The sequence below is a fragment of the Cygnus olor genome, chromosome 12 (genome assembly GCF_009769625.2).
Source record: "Cygnus olor isolate bCygOlo1 chromosome 12, bCygOlo1.pri.v2, whole genome shotgun sequence".
Lineage (NCBI taxonomy): Eukaryota > Metazoa > Chordata > Aves > Anseriformes > Anatidae > Cygnus > Cygnus olor.
In genome coordinates, this window is record NC_049180.1 from 15846106 (window position 1) to 15861145 (window position 15040).

The following is a 15040-nucleotide window of genomic DNA, read 5'->3' on the forward strand; positions in this document are numbered from 1 at the left end:
TTTTTAAAGACAAGTGTATTTTTTCTGCAGTCCTCAAAGGTTTATTAAATTTGATAAAGGCCATATCCCTTGCTTCTTGATAGTTGGTTCAATATTGAATCCCGCTGCTCAAATGCAAACGCTTCAAGTAAGACCAATCGCTTGAGCAAAAGCTGGAGATGTGCAAGAGACAGCTGCTGGGCAAATACTTGGAAATTCCTCATAACATTAATTCCCATCTTTATACCTCTTGGCTTTTCACCTTTTTTGGTTTTGCTTTACCAAATATTCAAAGAGCAAACCAGGAATGATCACCCTAGCGTGAAAAATGAGGAGGATCCATAGAGAAAACATGGGAAGATTGCAAACCCAAGAACTCACACCAGAAAATGTTATTATTATTGACAGGGATTTCTACATATAAACTAAAAAATATGAAGTGTCATGAGATTTTCCTTAATTGAATTGTGTCTGAGAGAAATGACAGTTGTTGCTGTTTGGAAACCACAAGTTTGAAAATGAGCGTGTTTAAAAGCAAAACAAAGCACAAGATTAAAAAGCCAGCCCAATAATCTTGAAGTTCCCTGAATTATTCACAGCATCAAGTAATTTTCCTAAATACATTAAGGAATGTAAAAGCCTGTGATTCTTGACAGTGGAAGCTGCAGTCCTACCACAGCTCAGGCCACGTCTCCTTTATTAAAGCCAATCCCAGAGCCCATGCAAGTGCACGTTGGTGGCAGTGCCCAGGCGCATGAAGCCCTTTGCAGCACCAAACCTCCATTTCAAATGTTCGGTGCCAACTTCTCACTGTGGAATACCTCACACATTTCTGAGAAGCATCACCAGCTGGGGAGCTAACTTGGGTCATGACAAGAAATGATGAGAAATACTTCTAGGTCTACCTATGCGAAGGTAAAATTTTTAGGAAAAAAAGGAATATTTCATGATTTTCACTGCATCCTTCTGGATTTTGTTAGTTTAACTTAAAGAAAGTTGGAAGCCCCATGGACAATTTAACTCACCTGAGAACCTCAATTAACATTTATACAAAGGAGGTTTCTGTTAGGCTCACACTAGCGTACAAAAGCCTAAAACATGAAAGGTCCAGAGTCAGAAGACACGCAGAAGGATTCTCAGCTATAACCTTTGGAAAACTGATAACCAAGTTCTTGATTTTTTTGGTGTGTGTGTGTGCATGCGTCTGACTTTTGCATGCAATACTGAATGTACATTTCTAACTGAACTCTGCTATTTATAAATTAAATCAGTTACATCCAATTTACACAATATTGTATATTAACTGCCGGCTGACTTGGAAACACCAGTAAATGAATAAACTACATTTGAAAGGAAAAAGAGATGATGTGCTCTGAAGCCATTATTGACAGTCCGAGGATAAGGATCTGCATCAGATCCTACTTAAAGCATTTAGCCTCAGGAGGGAGGGTTTAGTAGCTGAAACTCATCCTATTCCATCAGATAGATTAGTCCAGAGTGTACAGTTCTTTTAAAGCCACTGTGAGAGTGTATTAGCTATAACCTGTTGCTGGGAAATATCCACGGATATCCAAAAGTAACCGTGTCCATGCTAGTAACCAGCTGCAGAGCTTGGTGCATCCTCCGACCACACGTTTGCTGTCTTTAAGCAGACCACAATCACACCAAAGGTGATGGATCAGTTCTTCCAAATGCAAACTACAAAGGTGAGAGCGTAACCATGCTTCAGCCCCAGGGAGGCTTTATCAGTGTAGAGGGGGTGATCAGCATCTTCCTCAAGAAAAAAAGGGAAGAACTAGAGATTTGGAAGTACTGGTAAAAACAGCATAAAAAACAAATGCTGTGTAAAAATAGTAACTTTGCAGTGAAGTACAAACACTTCAACTGGCAGTGAGATATGCACCTGGGTGTATTTGTCAGTCACAAGAAGATGGCAAGCAAGCTTGGTGATGTAGCTGTAAGAGAAGAGAAAATCACAGAACACAAGGCAAAGCACGTCAGCCCCAGGAAGACAGGGCAACGGGCTGCACCCCGCAGGCCTGGAGCACTGGGCACAGATCCCCTCACTGAGGGCAGCAGAATTGAGGCAAATTCAACCTGAAACAGGCACAGAGAAAGGAAAGTAGGAGCTTCAGGAACGTATTGCACAATAGGAGGCTAAAAATGTGCTCAGCTAGGAAAAGAAGGCCGTTGTCTAAATAGGTAAATGTGCATATTTAGTAAGTACATACTGAATATGGTGTGCAAGCACTCTAAGTATACAGCAATTATCCTTTCCTGTCAAGGGAAAAAGAGGAATAAGTGATCTGGGGCTATGAAAGCTGAGAATGACAACTTCCTGGAACAGCTAAGAGGAAAAGCACATGCCATATAATCACAGGACCTTAATTACAAAAATAATGGTATAACGTGGCTGGATGAAGCAGGTTGCTTCCAAACCCACACAGTCCTTACAACTTCAGGAAAGACTGATGGACTAAGATGGGTGGAAGTGGAGCTTGTAGGCCTGGCTTAGAAAGAGTGGCGAGACAAGAAAGATAACCTGTGAATAGAGTTTCTTCTTTCTCCCAAGCTGGTGGGTTCAGTCATATAACCCCCAAAACAAGAGCACCAACATTTTGGGGAATAACAGCCTTTTAGAGTGTCACAGCTAAAGCCCTGACATCTTCCAGTTTCAATGTCCTTACTGAGGAAGGACAAAGTATTCTGCCTGTCCACCTTCATTTTCAGAAAAAAAAAAAAAAAAAAAGAGCCTCCTCCAATGTTGAGCTGGTCAGTAAATGAACCCTACGTTCCCAATCTTTTTCAACTGCTATGATGCAGAAGAAGGTGAAGTGCTATTAAGCTAGTTTACAACACTGGGCAAAAGTGATTTTTTGCTTAATAAGGAAATATCTAGTAATTGGTCATAAGGCAAAGGCATTAACGAGCGGGCCATTTGGCTCTAAATGAACAGATCATAACCCAGAGGGTTTCATCTACATCAGTCTTTGCTCTTTATGAGGTTTTCATTTCGGGAGTGAATCAGTGCTAAAATTATAAACTAATGATGACAGAACACATTGGGAGTAAATTTGGAAGCCAATCAACTACTAAAGACAAAACCTTTGTGCACTTTATACTCAGCTTCTGGATGTCTCAGGGCATTCCAGTTCAATTTCTCTGGTGTGCCTAGGAACACTCCTTGGATGTTGTGGGCAAGAGGAGGGCTGAGACTCAGGAGATGAAATCTGTACAGTCAGGGCTAAAGGGAGGAAATTGCAATTCTGCAGACTGAAAGTAGCACAGAAGATGAGAATTGAGGAAAGGAGAGGTCTCCATGTGGAATTACTTTGCTAGTGATGGCCAGCATCCAGGTGAAACAAAGATCCAAAGAACTCTTATTTTGAAAACAAAACATATTAAAAAATACTTTTAAAGGTCAATTTGCAGCAGTTGAAGTTATTTCAGTTCTGACAAAGTTTAATCTCAGTTAAAAATATGTCTACCTTGCCTATCAATGGATGGGGTTTGCACTGGTGAAGCTCTGATGTCTCTGGAGGTCTGAAAAAGCCAGGGATTTGAACCATTCACATTTAGTGGATTCAAACCAACCCCGCATGCTTTAAAACTCCTGTAGGCAGATAAAGAATTTCTCAAGCAGTGCTTCTTATTCAGATCGCACCCCCTTCAATTCCTGCACTCTGTTTATGTTGAATTATTTGTCTACCAGCTGCATAGATAATTTAGGCCTAAATAATCTGATATATTAAGCAAACAATAAGAAATCAACCCAAACATTTTAGCTCACGTAGCTCTTTGAGAGTTTCAGTTTTGCTATTAAATGCCACTGGAAAGTGGAGGGAAAGACAATATTTCTGTGTGGCATGCTGCTCATCTAAACTCTTCCCTGCCAACTCTGTTCAGCCTGCACAGTATAAGCCACAACTCTTTAATTATCATGTGTTCTGCCAAAGGTGCAGTCAGGGGTGTTTATAAGGAAACGAAGATGGTAAGCCAAATTTCATTTGCAGATCAGACATGCCTGCTAGCAGATGAAGCCAAGGTTTTAGGTGTAGATGAGATCAGTAGTTCTGTCCTCTAGGGAAGGTGGCTGCACCTCAAAAATTAATGAGCAGTTTTTCAAATTGATGTCATAAGTTAAACTAGTCATTTTCACAATTAAGAGCTTCACCAAGCATTTAGGAAACAGTAGTTTCTCATTGGAAAACCAGTTCTGAGGTCCAGCTGGAGAAGATACAAAGCAAACTCACAGTTATATCAACTCTACTCAGCCACTGCATGAATACCATTGGGAAGGGAAGTAAGGACATCTCCTCGCAGGGCAGGGAGAGGATGTTCCATGTTACAAAGGCACTGAAGTCCAAACTGGGTAGTTTTCCTGATCACAGTAAATCACTTTGCTTGCCTGTTACAAAGCCAACCTTTAAATTACAAACCTTACTAATAATTATTAGTTATTTTCCTTCTGAGTCCTGCATTGGTTTACTATAATAACCAATACTCCCCTGATCCACTGATGGGGAAACAATGAGGCAACGCACAAGACTGCCTTGACAGTAACCACAAGGCCTGCAAATGCAAGCTAGCTCCCTTATCTCCTGGCCCACCTTCAAGACAGCCTCCTCTTTCCCTCCCTTCTGTGATGGGGCCACCTCTGTCATCCTTTCCTAGACAGAATTTGTCCAGAGCCCGCTGCCAGGCCCGCTATGGTTTCTTTGCAATGCATCACACGTGTCAGCACAGGTGCCAAGGAAACGCAGCATCTCTTTTGGCAGCAGAGGCAGCACACAAAGACTTGATGAACTGAACTCACAACACGCTGTGCAAGTTTGGGTAAGGTTTTATTCCTAGCCCAGGTTTCCTGTGCACCACCACGTGTCAGTTCTAACATACAGGCTGACCCTGTAATGCTAATGTGAAGTTGTCTTTAAGGGCAGGGGGAACTTTGCGTGTGAAAGAGTTGCAGTTTTGCAGACAACCAATGTCCTGATGCATCTCCTGCAGCCAGAGGAGAAATGGTGTGTCCATGCTGAAAGCCAGTTGAAGTCAAACTATTCCTCCACCGACACAAATACTAGCTTTGTTGTTACTGCTTCCTGTGCTGTTTATAACAGGAAAGCTTTTGTAGTGTTTTGTTTGGATTTTCTTTTGCCTTTTGTTCATCTATATAGCAAAGAAAACACAAAGTTTAAGCTGACCCGATTTGGAGCAGACCCAAAGTTTCATGTTAAAAAAACACAGAAAACAAATACAGCCCTTGCAGACAGAAATGAAAGGCCAGCTATCCCTGTTATGCTGAAGACATTCACTTTTATTACATTACATATGATACAAGTCCTAGCTGTCAAAATCCTCAAGAGCACCTAAACAGATAATAAACAATCAGTGAAAGACTTATGGCTACATGTTTTTCATAGTATTGGAAATCACCTGGGAACCATATTTTAATGGAAAATACAGCTTGATGGAGACAAGCTTCATAGATTTATGAAGAAACTGCAGCACAAATCAAGTGGAGGGTTTAGCTTTCCAAAATGGTATGGAAGCACTAGAAAATAGCACCAAAAAAAAAAAAAAAAGAAAAAAGAAAGGACGAAGAAGGACAAGCAAAGAGGAAAGAAAGAAGTGCCCTTCTAATGATTTATGCTGCAGAGAAGGAATATGCCTACTTGTGATCCTGTTACCCTCACTGCTCCTTGTGATTGCTATTCTTCCCCTAAGAGAAGCGGTCATGTTACACACTGACAGAAAGTTACACCTCTTCAATGTGATTTGTCCACTTAAAACAACATTTATCATGTTGCCAGTTTATAAATCATTTAGGCCAACGAGATTAAGGCTATAGGAAGCCAGCACCCCTAACTGATCCTCATGCCAGATAATTCACAGACCTGCATTTGTTTACACTGAACCTTATCAGCCAAAATAGTAGAGCCCGGTGCCAGCTAAACGCCAGTTCCTTCATCTGTGTGAGCACAGGACAAGGTGCAGCACTAACACGTTGGAGGCCAGACTCCTGCCCCAAACACAGCCCTACCTACAGCAACCCACACCCTGCCAGCCTCCCGAAGCCAAACACCTCTTCCTCTGCACACCAGAGGAGCAGAGAGGTGAGAGGAGCTGAAGAGGCTCAAGGCTCACCCATGTATTTTATCTACCTTGCATATGATGAAATGGAAAACTTCCATTTTTATTTATTTTTTAACCAATGTAAATACTTTGTCCCCTAGCCAAATCACAGGCACAAGCCACCTCACCTTCTTTGCTTTGTGCTCAGCATTGATTCCACTAAGCTGAAATGGTCAAACTTAAGGTTGGCTTTTTGTCCAATTTAAACTCTTAAAATGATGAGAAGAGGCTGAAATCCCATCTCGGACACATGATCCAGCCCGCACCACAGTCTAAAGTTACTGAGAGACAGCAGGTGCCAGGCCCCAGCTCAGTGAGCTGCACGGACCTGCACGCAGCGAGACAGCCCATGCACCCCAACTGAAATACAGGATTTTAATTTAACTTGGGATAAAGAGCCCAGGCTCTCACTTCTTATATTGCAAGGAAATAAAAAACAGCTAAGCACTAAGGGTGAGAGCTTTGGATCCAGAGGATTTCAAACTAATTGACAAGCAATTAATAACCTTAGACCTGATGATCTTTACATATAAAAGATAGCACAAGGGAAGAGGAACTACAGGGAAAACCTTTGTCATTTAATGTCCTTTGCCTTAGATGTGGTGTTTGAAACCCACATGGAAAGTTATATTAGTCTGTGTAAGACATTGTCCAGACAGAGTTCTTCTGCAGAATCTTGTAATCTGAAGCTGCTCTTTTTTTTTTTAAATGGGAAACTCTTATAAAGTGAATTATTCTTAATCCAAACTAGAGATGAAAAATTACAGGATCAAAAATCGCCCTGGAAGATACCAGATGAAGACTTAGTACACCAGACCTACCTATCCTTCACCACACGGCACCACAGGCCTTGCTTCAGTTTTCAGTTAGGAGCGCATGGACCAAGGCACCAGATTAAAACCCACAGTGGGTCTTTCAGTGATGATAGTGCACAACTGCTTTTGACAGATCGTTCTGGAACATGAAGCTCTACGTTGTCACAATTGCATTCACAACTGGGGCCTGCACCACTTTGAACCATTGCCATTGCTCTTCCTTCCACATCTAGGTGATTCTCACCCCAGTTACTTTGCTGTCTTCCCTTTGGCCTCCTGTAGGATCTTCCAGGTACAAGTTGTAGAATCCAGTACTGTGGTCTTGGTGCTACCTTCTAAAATGCCCAGCACTTCATGATAACACATTCAAGGAGTTTTTCAAAGGTATGATGATTGCTTCCTGAGGAAGTGGCTGTCCAAAAATACTTGTCTACCTCTGACAGCCTGTCTTGGAGAAACTAAAATTTAAGACTCTGAAAGGTTAAAAAGAAATTGGAAGTACACAGCTGATTCTTCAGAAACAGCCACTGGTTTAGGGACAACCAGCACAAGATGCCCTGGGCCTTTTTTTTTTTTTCCAGAAACGTTAAATATAATGCTCTGGCTTTGTCCTTTAACTGTTAAAGAATACTGAATATTGACATGGCTATCAGGATATTTAATGTTTGGGTTTAACCTGAAATGAGGGCTATCTGTAGAAAATGAGCAGAAAAGTAGTAACAAGCTAGATAAACTTACTTCTCTGCAGACTGCAGAGTACAGAAAGGAACCCAAACAGCTTAAAAAGAAAGCTTCCCATCAGCAAGAGTAACTTGTTTGAAGAGTGCTGGTCTGAGAGCTGTAACGCCCTAACCATTCAGCAAGGGCCCTCCTGGATCACAACGGAAGGAGAAACGCCCAGTCATCAAAAACCATATGCATAAAGCGTTTGTTGTTTTAACAGTTTCTCTAGCATCCACTAAAACAAAGGCGAAATGTTTTTTAGGACGGACAGATGCCTGGTCACCATGTACTGCTGCTGACAGAGCCCTGGAGAAAACCTCTGGCAGAATGAACTCAAGCAGACAGGCCAGGACCTGATCTGGCACGAACAGAAACCCATATCCGGGGGTGAGCGTACATCCGATATGACACCTGAAAGGAGATACTGTAGACAAAGGTGAGGACAGAAGTACAGCTCCTCTCTGATCCTGACCCCAAGCACTCACAATCCAGGCAACATCAACAAGAGCCACTAGAGACCTATTCCTCCAAAATCTGCTTTTGTCACCCCCCAAAAACATATACATTTTATAGATTCAGAGCCTTTGCCTGTAATTACTACTCTTTGGTCCTGCAGAGCATGAATCTGCTGTATAGGCTGTACAAATACAGTGAGACAAGAAGAACAAGTGCCTGGGCAGCATTTGACAAAATGATCTCACATAGCGGGAGAACCCCTCTCTACGAAAGGCTTTCTGGTAGATGTACCCAAAAAAGCATGCTAAACAAGGCTGTAAAAATGTAGGTGTCTGAGTAACAAATTAACTGATTGACAGCTTCTGTCATCTTATAGAAAACAGCTTGCATTTTTTACAGTGTAGAAGAAAATAAAACTCTGCTCTAACAAGTCTTATATCAAAAGCAAAACTTCTAAGTTGAGAGCCCTTTGAATTTAAAGCATCATTAAAGATCCTCTTGAGCACTGAAGATCTAATGGCACTTTTGACCAGAGCACATAGTAGTTTCCAGGATGTGAACGCCATTCTCCCTACTGAACTCCCCATCACTCTCTCCGTAACTGTACTGTACTTTCTTACTTTCCTTACCCAGAACATTGCTTGTAGTCAGTGCGTCTGATCCCGCATGGTACAGCCCAGCCCAGGGGGGCTGCCCTTTGGTGGTGGATAAAGCAGAATAATCTGTCCAAATTTGGATCTTTGGATGCAGCTTTGAAGCACACAGTAGGAGTTACAGAAGTTTCAAAAACATAAAGGACAGAGAGAAAATAGAGGGATAATATTATCAGAGAAAAAGCATAATAGAAAATCACTGGATTTCCTTTTAACAAGTGAATTATATAACGAGTTCATTAAATAGATGAACTACCCAATATATATATATTATATACATGTACTACTCTCTCTATATAGAATATATATAATATATGTAATGTATATATACCCCCACACTATAGGAACAAATCCTGCTTGGGAATAGCAGCTGTTAGGTGACCTCCCAGGTCTTCACCATTTCCAACTACACTACTTTTAAGAGCTTGGCACTGAAACACCACACAAAGTGACACTTTTTTCCACTCACTCATAACTAAGTCAGACAAACTATTTTGCAACAGAATTAAAATTAAACAGACCTCACAGAATGAGAGAAAGGTTTTGCTTTGTTTCATTTTATTTCACTGGGAAGTCGCTGCTGCTTGGTTTAACAATAGACAAGCCTTCTCAGGTGATGGGAGGAATGAAAAATGTGAGCGGTTAAGAACTCCTGATCATTGAGGAGATATTTGAGACAGAGAGCTCGATTAACTGCTTGCTAAGAGATAGAGGAGAATATTGTTGCTTTTTGCCACTGTTTCAGCACAGCACAGATACACACAAGATGCCAATCTTGCATCTGGATCTGAATTTCAATGACCACACCTGGGTGGGGGTTGACATTTAATTTAGATTTTTTTTTTTGTAATTGGTTAATACTAATATCCACTGTAATCCTCAGACTACCTTTACTGAATTTAAATTTCGTAGAATATCCTATCACACAGCTTACAACTACTGCAATTGCTGCTCCTCTGCCTAAACAAATGCATGGCAAAAATACCATTGTCTATTATCAATTCATAGCTACCTGTACATGTCCACAGAGAACACATGAATTTTGGCTTAACACGTCTAGAATCAAGTGCACCAGATCAGACAGTATTACTTATGACAAAAGGATGTAAGGAAAACTCTCCTGACCTTGCTCTCCTCTAAGCAGAAGAGCCTGCTCATCTCCACAGCACAGGCAGGGATGGAAGAGAGTAAATTACTCAGGACCAAAACTCACCTGGAGCTTTAAGTCAGTGCCTGCACTAAACACATGCATGAAATTCTGCCAGATTGGAAACACCAGTGGCAGATCCTATTGGAATCACATCTAGAAGCAGGTAAAAAATCACATCTAGAAGCTTAGTAAAATTCAGCTCTTGATTCATATCTGTCCTCAAATCCTGAAGTCTAGGTCTGAGCTTCTGAGTTGGATGCATGCCTACTCCGAAAAGATCAGCTTGAGATAAAAGCTAATGTTTTCCCTCTTTGCCATAGAAGACAATTACAGATTTGTCACCTGAAACCATGCCTCTTTGGGACAATCTCTCTCTGAGGATGCCGTTACAAGTGTCCCCTTAGCAAGACATTATGCTTGCCATAAGATTTCTATTTCTATTTTCATCAGCCGTTGGTGTAGCATCTCCAACCTGTGAAACACATGCATGGGACAGAGAGAAGGAGGGCTGGAAGATAACACTCAAGGGAGAAGGTTTACAAGATGATTCCTATTTGGGTGCTATGCAGTATAGACCAGTCACATGAAAAAGAACAAAATTGAAGCCTGTTTCAAAGTGGAAAACAATTGTTTAAACAACCTGAATGTAAAAGGGAATGAACTGCTCTCCTGCTAGTTAAATCAGTCCTTCAACCTCTTCAGTTACATGACCTTCCTAAATGTCAAAATGTTCTATGTGTTTTCAGCTTCTTGGAGATCTGAGAGCTGACCATGGACCACTGATCAGCCAGAGGGCAGAAATAAGTCATGGAGAAGGGCAAAAGCTCTTACAATAATTAATTTGAATTCAGCATAAATGAAGGTTTCTAGAAACTGGGATGAGGGAACAAAAAGAACTGGTTAAATACTAAAGTCTTTAATAAATTTGCAAGTGGTCTTTAACCCACCAAATCAGAAAAGGATGCACTTTTCGATCACCCTGAAATTCAACAGTGCTTGTCTTCAGGGGAAGGGCATTGGTTCATTATAAAGACTTCAATTATCACCAAAATCTGAAAATGCTTGGAGACCAGATTTTGAGCCCAGATCCAACTTTTACCTTAACTGAAAACAAATAACGTTTAAATGTTTCACTGAAAAACAGCCTCTGAACAGTACAGTGCAACTGACTTTTGCCTGATAAACCACCAGTGAAAGGATCAACCAAACACCTTCACCTCAGAAGCCACAAACAGTGTTTTCTGAATTCGACATCTCTTTTGGTCTAGTCTTTGTAGCAGACTCGAAGCTTCAAAATCTTTCCTGCACACAGCTGTGTTACAAATGCCACCAAGACAGCCTCCTCACTGGGGATTGTCTTTTCCCACAAAAATCTATTAAGATGAAAATCAGTTAAAATGTAATGCATTGTTAAGTGAATTAAAATATTCTTACTAGTTTGTTGCAAATGAGAATTCTAAGTTAGTCCACTCAAGTTCACCGTTTGCTATTCATCAACCCCAAATTACAGGATACTGAGCCAGCTAGGGATCAATGTACATGTTTATTTTCCCTTCAGATTTGTACCCGTTATGCAATGATGGAGAGAGAAAGAATCAGGATCAGTAGGAGGGCTAAAAGGAGAATATTGCAAGGGAACAAGAAAGTCCTCTCCTATTATTTTTATTCACAGTCTCCCATCACAGTCCTATCCTCTGAAGTTAGAGGCACACATACATAATCCGGGAAGTCTTCCAGATTTCTTTTTAAGGAAATGAAGTTCTCAACACTGGCTGCATTAAGAAGGGTATTTTTGGTTTTCCACAGTTCCATCGGCAGTGCCGAGTAGGGCTCTGAATACATGCCTGGAGGTTGTGCAGCATGCAGCTCTGTCCTTGCAGAGCTAGAAAAGCTGTCATCACCATACCAAGTAGGCTACGCCTCCAATTTTCCCAACAACTGCGCTACGTCACACACTTGCGCATGGCTCTACAACAAAACCCATCCCAGTGCTGGCCACTTACAGCAGGACTCCAGTTCAGGGTGTGAGCTTTCCAAATAAATACTTTCAGCTATTTGGGCTGTGAAAATAGTCTTCAAAATGCATGAAGACATCTGCACTGGTAACTCCAAAACCTAAAGGACCCCCAGTACTTCCCAACACCTGCTCCTCTCTGTAGCAGAAGCATTGAACTGATGTGCTAATGCCACAGCCTGAAATTGTGTTGCCTCCCCAAAGTTTCAAAGTTCTCATTAGTCCTTCTCAAGTACCCAATCATTCAGTGCTCCCTACTGTAGCTGCTATGAGGTATTTCCACAAACTGAGAATAAAAATATTAAGTATATTTAAAATAAAATCCATAGGGATTGTATCAAACAATAACTAACTAACTAACTAACTAAACAATAACTAACTAACTAACTAACTAACTGGAGTCTATGTGCTTGTTTATTTTCCCTTCAGATGGTACTCTTGTTATGCAGTGGAGAGAAAGAATCAAGATCATTAGGAGGGCTAAAATAAGAATATTGCAGAACAAGAAAACCTCATCTCTAAAATAAGAATATTGCAGGAGAACAAGAAAAGCTCGTCTGATGAATTGTTTCATTGACTTATGTGGAGTTATACTGATTTACACAGCTAATGACTGCTCCATTCCGCTGAACTACCAAGGACTATCAAGCTGAACGCAATGTCATAATATGACAATATTCAGTACTTAAAAGCTTTTTAATGTCAGATTTGCAAATGTCTCAATTTCAGAATATGAAGGAGACATCATTGAATTTCCACATTGTCACAGAATCCAGAAATCTTGCCATTTCTTCACAGTGGATTGTTTGGGATTGAAATATTTCTCATGAATAAATTAAGTAATATAAAAATTGACAGCTCAACTATAACATCTGCTCATCCATAAAAGAGTCACTCCACCCAGTTGAGTGGGTGAAGTAAACTTTACAAGGTTGAATTAATGTAGGTACTGATGGAAATACAACCCTTTTTAATCAGCATAATTTCAAAATAAATTCTTAAGTAATAAAAAATTAAAGCACACTATAACAAGTGGAGTGAGATGATCTGGATTAATCAGCCACAGCTGTACTGTTAGTGGGAATGCCCTAAAAGTCCTAGCATTCTTCTCTCCCACAACACGATTAAACCTACATCAAGTTGCTTAAAAAACTTGCTTATGAAGCAACCAGTTTTTGAGCCACTACACAAGTGTGTCTGAAATGATTTGAAAAAGTTCAACCCAAATACTGAGTCACTCCATTATTCAGGACAAAGCTTTCACAAACAATGCATCAGGGAAGAAAAAAAAAAAGGGAGAGCAAACCAAGTATTTGAACAAATTTTCTGGAGAGTCTGGAAGGAGAAAGATCTCATCAGGAAAGCTCAGCCCATTACTGTCATCCGACAAGTGCCAACTCAGCGAAGTCACATATCAGCTGGACTTCAAACACAAATTTTCTTTCAAGATATCAGGTACCCGAAAACAAAACATCCTCTCTTCACTGATATGTAAAAGGAGAGGGAAATCTGGTGAGAACTCAGAATTTTGAACATACAGGTGTTGTGGGAAAATATGAACACTATGTAACTGCAAGGCCCAGTTTAAAATAAAGCCACTTCAAAAAATATTAAAAATACAGGATTAGGGTAGTTTATCATGCATCTCCCTCCTTCAAAGGAGTGTTCTGTGATTCTGTGTTCACCTCACGGTTGTAGGCATGAGATGTAAATGCCATTCTGATCCTAGTGCATACACACACCTTGATACCATTTCCCTCTCATAACCACATTAGAGCTGCCAATGTCCATGCATATACATGTTACACCGGGGCTATTCTGCAGCGGCAGGATGGCAACGCAGAGTGGTTTGACCTCTGTATGTAATTTTACTATCTTCACAGAACTGCATTCTCCTCTTGCTGATATGCTCAGTGATTATTTCTTGTCTTTATCTTTTGTGCTTGTTTGTTTGCTTATTTAGGTGGTAGCAGTGTGCTGACCGTGACAAATAGCTTGGAGGATTCCAAGCGGTTGAGTATTTCCTCCTTTAGTAGCTTCATAACAACTCTTTATTAGCAGCTTCTCCATTCCCATGCCTTGAGAACACCCCCATTTGCTTTGAGGTTTTTCTTCCACTGATAGGTACGCATCCCTCAGCCAAACGCCAGGGATCCTCCAGTCCCTTGATGGATCTGCTCAGGGACAGGCTGAGATCAGCTGCCAGGTCCTGGTAAGGGCAGCTCTCCTTTTCCTTCATTTACAGCCAGCTCTTTGTGAGATGCTTTAAGAATGAAGCTTGGAACAGACCACTCAGGAGTTCAGATGGGAAAAGACCCCTGTCTTCAAACATCCTTGGGGGTTGCTAACAAGTCTACACATTGCTGCCAGGGAATTCCTGTCTTTTGGCTCTCCTAGGCATAAGTTCTTACCCAAGGAAAGTCCCCCACCTCTCTGATTGGCAGGAAAAAACTCAAACCCATGTCCACAGGGCTGCTGCCTTCAGAGAGGAGCGTGCAAGGAGGGGGCAGGTACTTTGGCTTAGTTTAAAACAACTGACCTTAGTGATGACACCGAAGCAGCTACACAAATTATGTTTAACACTGCAGCTTCATGTGTATGCAGAAGCCAACCTTAAGTTAATATAGTGTATTTTCAGAGTTACTACACAGCGCATGTTTAGAACTCCAAATGGAATCCATTCCCTTCACTCAGCGTGTTAGATAAATCTGCTAAATTAGAAATTTGTTTATATTCTGAGCAGGTAACACGAAAACAACATACCTACTGCAGTTCAAGCAGTGCATTCCTAAAGCGGCCTACAGTATATCTACACTCCAGTGCTGTATTTACATTTGCAACTCCTGTGTAGTCTGCACGTAGCAGTTGTTCTCTAAAGCCTGTTGGTAAACAAAGAATACAATTTCTACTGTGATTAGACTTGTTTAGATCATCTTATTAAATTCAGAAATCGCAATTCATCTGCAAACATCCCTGTTTCCCAAAATCTCTGTCTGCTAGGGTCTTGGTGATAGGCAGAGTCTAAACAGGGAAACCAACTCCTGATGTGAACAAAGCCTGCTTTGAGGACAATTAGGTTTTCACTGTAGGCACATTAAGCACCTACCAAAGCGGGGCC

At 41.0% G+C, this 15040-nt stretch overlaps 2 long non-coding RNA genes across 2 annotated transcripts in view; one reads left to right on the forward strand and one right to left on the reverse strand.

Annotated features, from left to right (window-relative positions):
• The window catches only part of LOC121076609, a 128917-nt gene that overhangs the window by 99242 nt on the left and 14635 nt on the right, over positions 1-15040 (reverse strand). The window lies entirely within an intron of this gene.
• On the forward strand, positions 7122-12930 carry LOC121076610. Its single transcript, XR_005823619.1, has 3 exons — positions 7122-7310; positions 7912-8085; positions 12352-12930. It is a non-coding gene; the product is annotated as an uncharacterized LOC121076610 (long non-coding RNA).